The sequence below is a fragment of the Calliopsis andreniformis genome, chromosome 6, assembly GCF_051401765.1.
Source record: "Calliopsis andreniformis isolate RMS-2024a chromosome 6, iyCalAndr_principal, whole genome shotgun sequence".
Lineage (NCBI taxonomy): Eukaryota > Metazoa > Arthropoda > Insecta > Hymenoptera > Andrenidae > Calliopsis > Calliopsis andreniformis.
In genome coordinates, this window is record NC_135067.1 from 15,375,873 (window position 1) to 15,389,866 (window position 13,994).

Sequence of the window (13,994 nt, forward strand, 5' to 3'; positions counted from 1 at the left end):
TATTAATTCAGGCGAGCAGGTGGAACTTAAGGGGAAGTCTTCCTACTATCCACCAAGTTTAGATGCCCAAGTAATTACCGTTGAAAACTTCGAGCGCGTGTGCGAACTTTTCTCGGTAAACCGAAAGAGGTACAAAGTCCCTCGGGCCGGAAATGAATAGGCAGTTTCCATGAATTTGCCCTGCAAAAATTACACCCGGTTCTTTATGACTTCGCCTCGGATTTATCATTTCTGAATCTCTCGAAAACGCTGCATAGGATTCGACAACGTGTAACAATAACAATACCCCGTCCTTTTGATGCACTTCTGGCTCGATTGAAACGGCGTGAAATCTTTAAGTCCGCTCGCTTTTAATCCCCTTCAAAGGTGATGATCAAAGGTGTGAAGAGGAGCCCTCGAGCCCGATGAAATCGTCAATGATATATCTTATAAACAGAAGTTATTCAAACGCTTCCTTCGAATACTCGTTTACATCCCTCTGAATATATCCGCTTTGAGATCGATCAACTTCCTCAGCGATTCAAATCGTCGATACCTCGGATGGGCAACCAATACAGTCGCGATTTGTCGTTTACAAACGCATAGAGCGTCTCGACACGGTGGTTTCCTTGGGAATCGCTCGGATTGAGTCAAAGCAAAGGTCAATTAAGTCAATGTGAACTGTGACGAGTGGGAACGATGGACGAGAAGCGATGAAACAGGAACAGAGGCTTGAGAAGGGATTAAAATTCACGGTGATAGAGATACAGGGGCGCGAGGAACGAAATGGTGGAGCTTTCAATGGTAACGGAGTTAGAAGAAACCAATAAACGGAGCTTAACAAGTTTCCTGAGAGGAGGGATTTTCGAAAGCGAGACGAGATCGTGAAAGTTGAACGCGCGTATCCAACGACACACACGCCTCTAAAGCTTAGCGTTGGGGTAGTTGGCATCCGTTTTGAAGAGAATCGGGATGTCTAAGGAAAGAGAAAAAGAAACGTGGAAGTAGGTGGAGATTTTTGAGTATCTTGGTGTGGGAAGAAGATAAGGTCGCAAAGTATACAATGGAGGATGCGTACAGTCGGATTGGAAGATCTAGCTTGTTGAAGGAGGACGTTGAACGAGGCGAAACGACGGCGCGAGAAAGGGACAGCGTCATCGATCGGATTCCTCTGTGCGAGAGTGCAATGAAAAGCATCTTTAAGAGTGGTATAGCGACGTCTCGAAGGGGGGTTGAGGCTGGCTCGGAGTAAAGGTGGGTTGTAGGAAGCGCACGAGTCCGGAGATGGGAATCCAGCAGACTATTTATATAGCTCGCCATCTAGAAACTTTGCAAGAACAATTTATTACGGATATACGTACCATTTAGAGACGTCAAAGTTATGATGACAGAGAAGTTTATCTGCGATAAAGAGAGCGCGGGGGAGGGTTCGTTATTCAATCGATGAAAGTGGAAAGTGCTGGGCATAATAGGGGGAGCCTGAGCGTCTTTCTGGAAAGATTTTCTCCTATGACGTAACAAAACTGTTCCTGGGGGTATAGATTCGAGGAGTTTCATTAGAGAAGTTGCGTTTAAAGTAACCTTCGTCTCTCTTTTCGAAAGTTGTTCTTTCGTTTATTACTCGGTTTCTCGTGAAGCGCTGCTAACCGTGCACACTTCGATATCCGAGAAATTTCTTCGCCCATGAGAACACAGTACTCGACTGTACTCCAAAGTAGAAGTTATGTTTTTTTGCCAGCGAGACTCGCCCTTTCGTCGATAAAAACGTAAGCTCGGCCCCTGGGTCGGCAGACTTGGGAAACTCCTCTTTTCCTTTCGGTCACGCGTCACTTAGCAAGCAGCGTAGGGGTGCGCTGTGAAATATACGAGGAGCTCTTTGTTACTCAGAGTTTAGCCGATTCTATTCGCGTCGTTTAATACCGAAATCATTTTCGTTTTATCCCGTGGACAGCAACGAAGTTACAAAGGCGACGATGCATTGTAATTCACTCGACTTAAATGCATCGTTCATGGGGGGGAATCTCTATCGTCTACCGCAAAAGTACTGACATTAGAATGACGTTTCCTCCGAACTGACATCCCCTGGTCTTCTCAAAGGGAGGACATAGGTATTTTCGAGAATAAGAAAGGTGATACTTTTCTCTTTTCTTTAGTGCACGGACAGAGAAAGAGACACGGTCTCTTATTTCACGTATCTTAGAAGCTTATCTTCCGTTCGATATTTAATTTTCGATATTTCTGGGTTCTCGATGAAAATCCAATGACTTTAACTTTCGACGTGATCATTTGAAGAATCGAAGACCATTAAGCGAAGACAATAGGTGTCGCGTCGTATTAAGTTCGAAGGATAAAAGGGGAGGACGAGGGAAGATATGCAAACAAGGGAACTGATCGTACAGGAAATGACAATATCCACTTGTTACGTCGATGAAACTTGAATGGTTTGTTCCCTGTAATGCGAGTATAAGACGGGATGGGGGCAAGGCGAAAACGGCGCTGGGGGATGAGAGACACGGAAGTCGGAGGAGAGGAAAATGGGAATATCCGTATGTCGAAGGAGATAAGTGAAACGGCGATTGAGCTAAGCAGGAAAGAGAAAAAGGCATGACGGTGAGCGACGCCGTTGCCAGGGCAATGAATCGCAGATTGACGCAGGCGTCACGACGTCCGGCCACGCGCACACCCGTTTTCCGCTCCCTTCAATCCCTTGTCGGAGCGTGCCGCTGCTTAAGGCATGTACAACAATAGACGTTTCCTCGTTCGACGCAGTCGGCTGGGCTTACGAGGTTTGCCGCATTATGATTCGCGCGTAAATGTTTCCTGCCACGGAATGTGTCCACGTACTGGTCTTTACACCTCCTCGAATCGTTATATACTCTTCACGAAGTTTCCATTGTCTCCTCAACCCACACCCTTTATCTCACTCGTAGATCGGATCCAATTGAGAGCTCTTCCAGCGCTGAAATTAGAAAACTTTCCAACGTGAAGTAAAAAGAATGACTTCCCTTCTTTTCGAAGCTATTGCATTTAAATAGATGACCTGTTCCTCGAAATTTAACGAGATGAAGCGCAATCGAGCTAATCCGATTAAAAACTCTTCTAACAGTTAGGAGAGAAGGATTATCACGCTCTGTTCACAACCTGATACAGCTTATACCTTCGCTCTACTGTATCGTTAGTGTAACGTTAACCTCAGCAACGTTTTCCTATAATTAATCAATACCCAAGTGCACTCGATTCGTTACCTGCATTCAAACTATACGTTCATCGAATACTTTATCCCCAGGGCAATCACTGTCACGAATGTCTGATACAAAACGTCTCAATCTCCTGCCCGCTAGTAAAATCTATACTTTCTACTTTACAAGATGGTGAATACGCACAGTAACAGCAAGAATCAAGGCAATTACAACTTTCTTCAAGAATCTCCCCCAAAATTTCCAAATCCAAGCAATCTCAGCATCCACGCACATACTGAACTCATTCATCCAGAAGAATCCAAATCGCTTCATCACCCTTCCATCTCTCCTCAAACTTCATCCTGTTTATGCGCGGTCACCGAGCGTAGCATTAACGAACATCGACGAGAGTGCATTTGAAGTTGTAACGCGCATCCCCAGGACAAGTAGCGTGCTCGTTCGCTCGCGGCGAGGCAGTAGGCGAAAGGAAATAAAGAGAGAAAGGAGCCGCGGCGTGCGGGACGCAGCGTATGTCGTCGCTGGCAGCGTCGATGTGTTGCTCCGTGCGCTGTTCCGCGAGGGGGGTTGGAAAAGTTGGGCGAAACTTGAAGGCGAGCCGAAGAGAAGGAAGCGCAGGATAGCCGAAGGAAAGAGAGGCGGCGGGGGTGTGAGAGAGAATCGGAATGTAAGGATGGATAGATTCGGGTGGCGGAGGAACGCGGTGGATGTGTAGAGAATGTGGTCGTCGGTGTTGGTAAACGTGGAAAAGACGTAGGTAACGGTGCGGTAGGCGACGGTGTTGGCGGGGAGAGGCGGAGCGAGGGTGTGTTGGTACCGGTACCGATAGCGGTGGTGGTGGTGGTGGCAGCGTGTCCCGACGCCGGGAAAGTTTCGCTGAGAAGCGCGCGGCGTGAGAAACGCGGGGCGCGAGCGAGAGGAGCGAGCCGTCGAAAGGGGACAAGAGCGAGAAAACGGGTCTCGGGGCTTGGGAGGGAGCAAAGGGGATAGGAGAATGAGAGTGAGTTTGGAGCGAGTCCGGAGGACGGCAACGCGGCGCGGGCAAGGTTTTCGTCTCCAGTTCCCGCTAAGCGGCCGACAGGATTAGAACGAGAGCTGGGCCGTGCACGGTCGCACACGCGGGCTAACGTGTTTTTGTCCAGGTAGCGTGCGCGGTGTGACACACACGGTGGTTGTTGGTTGGAGCGCGAAAGAACACACGCGGCACGCGCTACCGACAGAACGAGCGGCCCGTGGCTGGCGTGTGTGACCGACCGAGCGCGGCCGGTAATATAACGAGCGTAATAGCGTAGAGTGGGGGATTGTCGCACGAGTTAACGCGTGCTGCCCGTGGCAGGCTTGATTTCACGCGTGCCACCGCGGAGGACCACGAGCGAGGGAGGTCGACGAGCGCACACTGCGTCTTTCTCCCTGTCTCCGCTTTCTTCTCTTTCCTTCCCTCCCCACCAGCCCGACGACCACCCTCCTCCTACGTCTTCTCTGCCTCCTCTTTCTCCTGCTTTTCCTTCGCCGACTCCTACTCTTGCTAGTTTGTCTCTCTCTTTCTCGTATTCTCTACCCCTAGTGAGATATTGATTTCCCTTAGCTGACTCCCACGAGGGCAGGCGGCAGGCAACCAGGTACGGCTACCTCCGCGAATAGACAGCTTCCGACGATGAGAAGGAAATCATCGGCCACGCGTCGAGTATGCACTTTCCAAGTTTCAGCGGACCGACACCCCGAGACTCGAAAACCGCTCTGCCTCGACGCTTCCTTGGCCTCGATCAGTTATCGCGCTCTCTAGCTGACTCGAACCATGCCGCGCTCTTCTCTATGCTCGCCACGTGATACGTTCGCGTGACTACCGTCCCACATGCAGGGAGTTTGAAAAGTTTCGTGTCTCTGAGTAAAGCTTACGAAAGAGGAAACGCAGCGATCCAATGACAAACTTTCCCACGAAGTTACGAAGATTTCTTAACACAACAGTCACCCTCTGATCTACTCCGAAGCGTTTAACTTTAAAACGCGAATCATTGACTCGCGTCGCTGACAGAAATATCGACTCTGAATTTTGCAAAAGGGACGCTAATCCGATCTCATAACGTTCATCTATCTGTCTCATCGGATCCGATGTTCAACTTACTAGCGATCCGCAAACTCCTTCCCAAGTTTACTGATAAGTAATTCGCGTCGTCGAGCCTCCCCTAAGTTGACATTAATCTTCTCTGTTGCGCGGCCAACCGCTCCGCGAGGGAACAGTTTTCTTTCGCCGGGTGGTTTGCCGTTCGAGAGTTCGTAGGTGTTCCAAGAAAGTTTTGCGAAGTAATCCGCCATGTTGGTTCCTGCGCGTTGCCGCCTGCCGGATTCGCGAGTGACTTGAAACTTTTTTATTTACCGCGTTCATGCTTACACACAGAGACAAAGACGGTTCGGGGAGGGGTGGCGTTTCCCCTACTCAAACTCTGGATGGGGTGTACCGTATCTGTCAACCCCCACCAGGCTCGCAGCCGCCTGCCGCTTTCCAGCAAAGTTTTCCCGAGATCCAGGCGACTAGTAGCGATGTGTAGGGGCCAAGAGGGCGCGGAGAGGGGCGGTCGGAGCGAGGGAAGGGAAAAGCGAGACCGCTTTCTGGCGGCGTGCGCTCACGGGGGATCCCTTTTCAGCGAATTCTAACCTAGTAACGAGTTTGCTCCGTCGGTAACGCCGGACGCGTGCCAGCGATAAACGTGTCGCGTGTTTCGCGGGGTGACAGTGGGATGAGTAAAGTGGTGAAGGACACGAGACACCATAGCCTCCGCGACAACGCTCAGAATTCTGACGATCTTCTTCCCTGATCATCGCTATGAGTGGAACGTTCAAATACCGCGTGGAACGTGTTAAGAAATAAACGTGGGAAACGATCAAATTTTCGGAACGATGGTCCGCGAAGCACTCGGTGAAATTGTAAACTGCTTGTTTACATCGGTGCTCGTGATCCGATTTCATCGCAGTGAGTGGACACGCTGACACGATGCTCGAGGAATGATTTATACCAGACAGGATTACCAAACGATCGTGACAATCAGTTTTGTAACTTGTACAACACGTATGTATGATCATCGTAGCGCGTAAGTTTGATCGAATGAAAGTAGATAGAAATTTGAATTGAAATGACAGTACTTAGTCTTGAAGCATTGAACGAATTTATATTTTGAAAGTTTTAGTAGATAGTTTGAAACTGAATAGCTACTCTATAGAGGATTTAGCGATCGTCTATCGATTCGATTGAGATCTATGAAGTATTGGATTCAAATCCAATCCAGGGATGGGAGAGTGATTCTTTAATCTGTGCATCATTGGCTTTGGCTGCTGGTATCGTACCGGTGCCGTGTCTCTGCCGTTTCTGAGGACGGAATAGGTCAGCTGATCATTTACCAGAAACTATATAACCGTTGGTTGTTGCGAGAGTATCAACGCTTTTGATTATCGGGATTCCGAGCGCGCAGACTCAATGTGAGATTAATCCTCTGTGAGTTGGTCCCCTTCCCGCTATGAACTTACCAATACACGGCTGGTCGCGTCGTTCGAAAGTTTCATGAGCGTCGAAAAGTTTTGCGCTCCCGTAGGTGCGCGGATTTGATCGAGAACCGAGGGAACTTCGTGCTAGCACACGACCAGCAATTGTTTCTTACGTGTTATCGCGGCCGAATGTAAGACGCGGAACTCTAGTTTGTATTTATAGAGTCTACTTTTGAGTTTTGCTAGTAGCGTGCCTTTCGACTCGCGCAAATAACGCGGGATTAGATTCGAGTAGATCCAATGCTTATTTCGCACGTTGCGCTAAGTTATGTGGCTGTGACTATGTTGCTATAAGTATTGTTGTAATTTGCTTCGAAGCGAAACAGTGATGGTGTAATCAGTTGTTTCTTTGTGGAGTTGAGATATTTGAATATTTGAAAAGTGTGTTTGAAAACTGTGAGTAATGCTGTTTTAGGATAAAAGGTTGATCTCGCTTCAGATACTCAGTTTTCAAAAATTTGAAAACTTTAGAGCAAATAACATGTAAATTTGTATTTGTTGAATGTTGCATTTCTCGTCGGAAGCTGTACCAATCGATTTCATGTCTGCATCTGTACTTCGTCCTAATTGTTTTTTGATTATCAATTTCGTTTTTCAATTAATTAGCGCGGGACATGTTTTTCTATAGGGCGCGACGCAAATGGATTGCAATCTTTAAATTCGGCCCAACAGATCTCGCGAATAAAAAGCGAACTTCAGTACGAAACCTCTGGCATGGAACTTGTCTGTTCTCCGTACTACGTGAAACATTGCAACGACCGGGTAATTGTTAAAATCTATGTCATACCGGAAGAATACAAAGCATCCCCCGTACACGAATCAAAAATAACTTTGAGGGGGAAAACGGATGCAAATTACGCTCAGCAATTTTTCTGAAAAAGAACTCGCATACTCCTGCGCGCATAAAACGTCGCGTTTTGAATTCAACATAACTGAAGAAGCCATACGTATAAAATATCCTCTGTCCTCTCTTTCTGCATCATACATTCGCACAAAGCGTGCGCTATAAAACTGTCTTCTTCGTAGTTTAAAGCAGTGGTTTCGCGTTCACCTAACTATGATGCAACAAAACAACAGTCGACTTCCTTCAATCTTTTCGCGCGCGATCGCGTGTAATTCTCGCGAGCGACCACTCGATAACCTATATTATTTAATGAGTAGAATCGGGGAGCACAATGGGCCAGAGAGGACTCTCTGTCTTGCGACACGCTATATGGTACGTTCTGGCCCCGTTTAGTAGCACCTGGGATGCAGCCCGATGCATGAAAAACTAGAGAGGTACTAATTAAGCCGCTATCATTACGGTTCCACGGGGTAATTCCGCGTTGTTGGCATTGTGCTTCGAATTCCGCCAAGTGGCTGTTGGCCGGGGGCTTTTCAGATCCTCCGAAGCGTGGCCCAAGGCCTTTTCAACTCAAATTCCACGCGCGTGCGTCTCATCGTCGAGGTTGACGTCGTCGTCAACGAATGTCGTCGTAATCCTGGATGCCTCCTGTTGTTTCCTCGCCCGCGCTCCGCAAGAACGCGGCTACGAAGTTAAATCCGGTGTTTCGTTGTTGTTACCTCTTTTTCCATACGCGCGAACATCGCGCGACACTGTCGACCCCTTGTCGCTTTGTACCTTTTCGCTGCGCGCTCTTTCCCTCTTCCTCGAAAGGGGTAAACGCGCCGTGCGCCTACGTCCGACACAATACGGAGTGTGGCGGAAAAAGGAACTCATTAAGTGCATCTAAATCTGCTAGAGCACGTCTATCACCGCCTTTCGAGAAAACACTTAGGAAATGTTGCTATCGCGTACGAACAATGGTCTTTCTGAACGTTGCCTCAGCGGGACATATCGAGGTTGCTACCGACGTGAATTATCGTATAACGGCGTCTACGTGTGATAATTGTATATGCTCGTAATTACTTTATTCGGTGATCTCGTTGAATCAGTTGTTGAAGCTCTTGCAATTAGATTTTTCGGATATTGAAGTGTAGCTAAAAAAGGATAGCTGAACTTTTGATAAGCGCGTACTAGTTGTAAATTGAGTATAAAATATGCAATCAGTGTAAGCTCATAAATGGTTTTTTTTAAATATGAAACGATTTTTTATTTCGATTCGACATATTTCTGTCTGTTCGTTTTACGCTTTTTTAGATGGGTGATTTTAATTTACAGATACGTCTTTTTTTATTACACTATAGATTTTAATTACTTGTGTACAAATTTTTATTTCTAAACACTTCCCCTAATTGTGCGAATCAAAACAAATGCGTTTTATTTAACGGAGGCTGTTTTGTATAATTTATGTCCAGCACCAGGTATTCTTTTTCTTCTGTGAATAGGGTGTAAGGTACAATTTGTATCGTTATAATTTTCTTGCTCCTGCTATTTACACTTTTCCATTTAAAAACGAGTGAAACGTACCGTGAATCTTGGTGCATTTACATAGTTTTGCAATAAACAGTGCAGAAAACTTATTACCCACTATTTAAAACCTGCTGTATTTATTATATTTGACGCGCATTTATTGCGTCGTATTGCGAATTTATTGGGATCAATCGAACAATATTCGCGCAATAGTAATATAGAAAGGGGAATGTTTGAACAATAAAACTGCATAAAAATTGTTTAAAACTGGTCACGCAGATGTAAATCTCTCGAAGTGAACGATGTAGGAGTTTCTCAAATATAATTTTATACTACTTGTAACTTCGTAGCGAATAGCTTTTCCGTAACTTCGATACTAAATAAAAATTGGATAAGAAATTGCTGACCTGTGTCAAAGTTCGTACATAGAACGTGTTTGATCCCTCGAGTTCTTCCAAACTCTTATATCGAGGGCACGTTTGCCAAAGACTCGAAGAATGAATAATAGTGATGAAACTTGAAATCACATCGATTCGCCCGACGTACATTTACGTGATTTTTCGTGTATCCCTCTTATTTCCGCGGATTCCATTTTTTACATGGAATAAATCGCAAGAAGGGGTTGAAATTGATTGTACCTTACATTTTTTATGATTTTTATGTTTTAATAAAATAAATATTACAATTGAAATATTCATTTATAACAAAATGATAGAATTATTTTTAAGCGTGAAATATTTATTTCGCTAAGACTGCGCTCGTTTCTGATGACGCATGAAGACAATGCGTTTCTGCAATCGCGGCGATGAAAAACGTAGATTGTGCATTTAGTCATTAAATGCTTTGTTTACCGGAAGGAGTGACGTTTCAGCATGAGCAATGGATACGATATTTCAACCTTCGATATCCGTTCGATAGTTTTCGTGCTGACTCTTGGCGAAAAGGCTCGAAATCGTTGAGAAGTTGCGGATGTCGGGACAGATGAATGGGAAGTAACTGATAGTTGCTCGTGCGCGTACAATGCTCACGTAAGACTGGCCAAAAGTATTGCTGTTACAATATTCTGTGAATTGAAAATATTTTACGCGTCACACATAACTAAATATTAATTTTATAAATAAATAATTGGGTGGTCGAGCAACGATAATTAATAATTAATTAGCAATCCAACTAAACACACAATTAATTTAATGAATTTACATCTGTCTCTATTTACATGAATCTTCTGTCCCCATACAGTTGATAAAGCATTAAACTTCAACCTATTCGATTCGCAGTCAGTTTTTCATCTATTCTACAAGAAATCGAAGAAATACTGTAGCGTATAGAAATATTACATATTTTCAAAATATGATCCAATAGAAAATAGGAACACATTTCCAATATCATGTTCAATATGAAGGTATCCAATTTACTGGTGTTATATTGCCAATCCAATCAGAATTGTAACCCTAGACGCCTGACATGAAGTATTTAACTCTGTCTGACCAAACACGATCCGTTTCTACTTGTCCGTCTAATCATTTAAAGAAGCATCTGACCATTCGAAATTACATTTTTCAAAATGATTATAGATTAATTCACGTTGCCCATATTAGACACAACCTGCCACTATGTTTTTAATTTCACTTTTTATTTTATCTTCCCTTTTCTCTAATGCTTGCAAATGGTTATTGTCTTCAAACGACTGCTACTTGCTGTGGGACTGCAACTCGCTTATCCTCGTTCAACCGAGAGGATTATCCAAAAAACGTTGGCAACGCGGTAGCATCTTCAGATATCCGTTTCAATAGTTACCAGTAACTGTCGCGTCACCGAGAATTTCCCTCGCGGGTCGATCCAATTGTTTTCGCTCACAAATCTCCGATATCACGGGTCACCTTCGGTTTCTGTCGGACGTCTTTGTCTTTCCCGATCCCGAAATCGAAGTATCGACATGGGGCCGACGCTACCCCGTCACGCTGAAGGAAGTTTACGTCGTAAACTTCGGGTCTTAAGGGTGGAATTATAGTTGAGTAGAGCTTGCGCTAAGCCACGCAGTTGTTACCACGGTGAGCGCTTTAAAAGTTGGTCCTGGGCGTTCGTGTTCGCGTTCGGGGTGGGGACGGGCGGAGAAGAAGAAGCCAGAAGAAGCGAGAAGGCGCGATGGGATGGAGAGGGACGTAGAAACGTGGTTAAGTTGCCAGGAAACTTTGGTAAAACTGAAAAGTTAATTTCGTCGTGTTAAATTACTCGAGCGCTCGGGCATTAAACTTGCAAAAGTTGGCCGGATGACTGAAATACGTACCTTCCGCCGCCTCTCCCTTCTTCTTCTGCTTCTTCTTCTCTACTTTCTTCCCCTATTGGACCTTATTTTCCTCCCTGCTTTCATCGCGGTGTCATCTACGCAATATCAGTGAAATGATTTAATTATTCGAGTTTGACCGTTTTTACTAGTATTGAGGATATGTAGTGGTTACTCGAGAAAATGTTTGTACTTATGAATCTTTGCAGTAAATTCTGCTGTTAGTTATAATAATTATGCTCATGATTCTCATCACAGCGGAGAAATGAATTTATTTTAATTGAGTTTTAATTCAACTTGAGTCATAGTATTCTAAAGGAATGAATCAAAAATGTGTAGTTAATCAAACTTATATGAATACTAAAAATTTGGAGCACATCTAATGTTGGAAAATTGAACAAGGGAGTAGATTTTGCCGCGATAAGTGGTACAAGTTGTTTGATTCGAATCACCGGCGCATTAACCAATATTATGCAATACATTGCTCTCGTGTAAGTCGATAGCAATTGCAGTGCTTTCCAGCTATTATTCACAGTATCGCTAATTTCCTATGACCTAAATGGTTTATTGATTTTGAAAAAGATTAACGAAGAGTTCGGGGATACGTAGCTATATATATATACGATGAAATAGTGATCAGATATTTATGTTTTACAGCGATGAATGTTTGTATGAATTAAATTGCTAAAAATACGTATAGGTTGTTGAAATTAGAAAGTATCTCTTTTCTATACGTTGCACTGAAAAACTTTTATGAAGAGTGGAGTTAAAATTCAACACACGTGTATGCAATAATTACACGTGTGGAATTGCATTTAATCAAAGAAATGGATCACATGTTATTTTAATTACGAAGCTATTTTAAAATAAAAGGATTCTTGGTGTGGAGGTATGTGTTTGGTGAAATCGATAATCTGTTATTTAATTTCGGTATTTTAAATTGAATGAAGCTTAAAGAAACGCGATAGTAGTGTACGGTGTACATTAACCATGTACTTACACAGATTGATCGAAGGGAATTAAAGAAGAACAGAAAGGAGATGGAAATGTTATCGTTGCCACGAAATATTTATTTGACGGTGGAGTTCGTGGTGTATTATTACATTTTACATCTCTATTGTATTTATATCTCTTAACAGATGATCATACATTTATAACAGTCGTAGAATACAAACGAGGAAATGAAACAAGAGAGAAAATCATTGAATATTCTAACACGCTAAATGAAATTAAAACGTTATTATAAATGAAATTTACAATCAAATTGATACAATGGAAGAGTTTAATAAAAATTTTAAATGAATATTTCATTGGATATAAAAAAGTCATAGAACTCATGTTTTTATTTTTATTTTAAAACTAGAGTAAATTGGAAATTCAGTTTACTTTGTAATATGTCAATCAATTTTTGCATAAAATCCAGAATATTTGGTTTAAATCAGAATAAAAATAAGTTTAAATGATAACGGAAGTAGAGAAAAACATTATTATTAGTTCAAAAGCAGCACTTTTATATACAAATTACCTAACTATTTAAATCAACACTAAATGAGGCAATTAAGAAATCATGCAGTTGTTGGTTTACCATTTTCTCTGATTAGGAAAATACGTTTGCATTGCATAAAAATAGTTGTACTCTGGTCTGAAATCTCGGTATTGAAATTACAAAAATCAATATCCATTTCATTTCTACTGTGTATAAACTGTACAAACGAACATTCGGGTCTATACAAATGTACATAGCATATCGGTTTCTACCTAATTGAATTCAAAAGATAGTGTAATTCAATGTAAAGGTATTAGTTGTCCAGTAATTATTATGATAAACGTATAAATATGTATTTATTACAAATATACTTCGTCTAATTTAAAGCGAATTATAGCACGTATTCATGCGGAAATAAATTTAGCGGCACCCACTTTCGCCAGGTCTATTCGCGTATCTTCAATATTCCTACTACTCGCACGTGTCTGACGAAAGTTATCTGCATCTACTGCAGTAGAACGCATCGAATCGACCGCTATGAATACTGAGACGGACGGACTACATGTGAAAAGACAGGTCAATTTTACACTTCTGTGTACAATGCATTATATACTCTAGTTCTTAAGTGGTATGTATGGATTACTTAGCTGGCGTGGAGTTAATACCATAATGGAAGTATGTAGTATTCTAGCGTCGTGAGTTCATCACAAATACAACTTAATCTACAAGAACTACACAGTATTCTAATGTATCTATTTTTGTACTTCATTTCTTAAATCATTTTTAATTCAATTCTTCTCAAACTAATGATAAATGTAGTCGTAACTGACAATAACTAAAATTTTATTGACCCACACTGAAAGCTAAACAGTCACAAAATACGATACCATATGAGAGTTAGTAACTCCAAGATGCTTCGTAATTTACTTTACAATTTTATGATACAAGCTTTGAATAGTACTCTTTGTGCTTGGTACATCATCTGATCATCGTGGTAAATAGTTGTGCTGGATTCGCGCGTTTTTAGCACCTCTTCTAGGTCTCTCTATACCAATTCGGCCAGTAAGGTCACGGTCGTGATGTTCACTGACATCGTGCGCTGCAATAAGTGCACTTGGTCGAGCGTGTGTGCAGGATCTGGCGCGTGCGTAAACACGC

The 13,994-nt window shown here is 43.0% G+C and overlaps 1 protein-coding gene and 1 long non-coding RNA gene across 2 annotated transcripts in view; one reads left to right on the forward strand and one right to left on the reverse strand.

Moving 5' to 3' along the window:
- The first annotated feature begins 6,196 nt into the window (after positions 1 to 6,196).
- The window catches only part of LOC143180792 (uncharacterized), a 280,953-nt gene continuing 273,155 nt past the window's right edge, over positions 6,197 to 13,994 (forward strand). The window contains exon 1 of the mRNA XM_076380754.1: positions 6,197 to 6,240. The gene's annotated coding sequence lies outside the window, so the exon portion shown is untranslated. The remainder of the gene's footprint in view (positions 6,241 to 13,994) is intronic.
- Positions 10,107 to 11,656, reverse strand: LOC143180098 (uncharacterized). The gene is made up of 5 exons (XR_013002073.1): positions 11,648 to 11,656; positions 11,526 to 11,568; positions 11,354 to 11,405; positions 10,864 to 11,267; positions 10,107 to 10,129 (listed from the first exon to the last, which is right to left on the reverse strand). It is a non-coding gene; the product is annotated as an uncharacterized LOC143180098 (long non-coding RNA).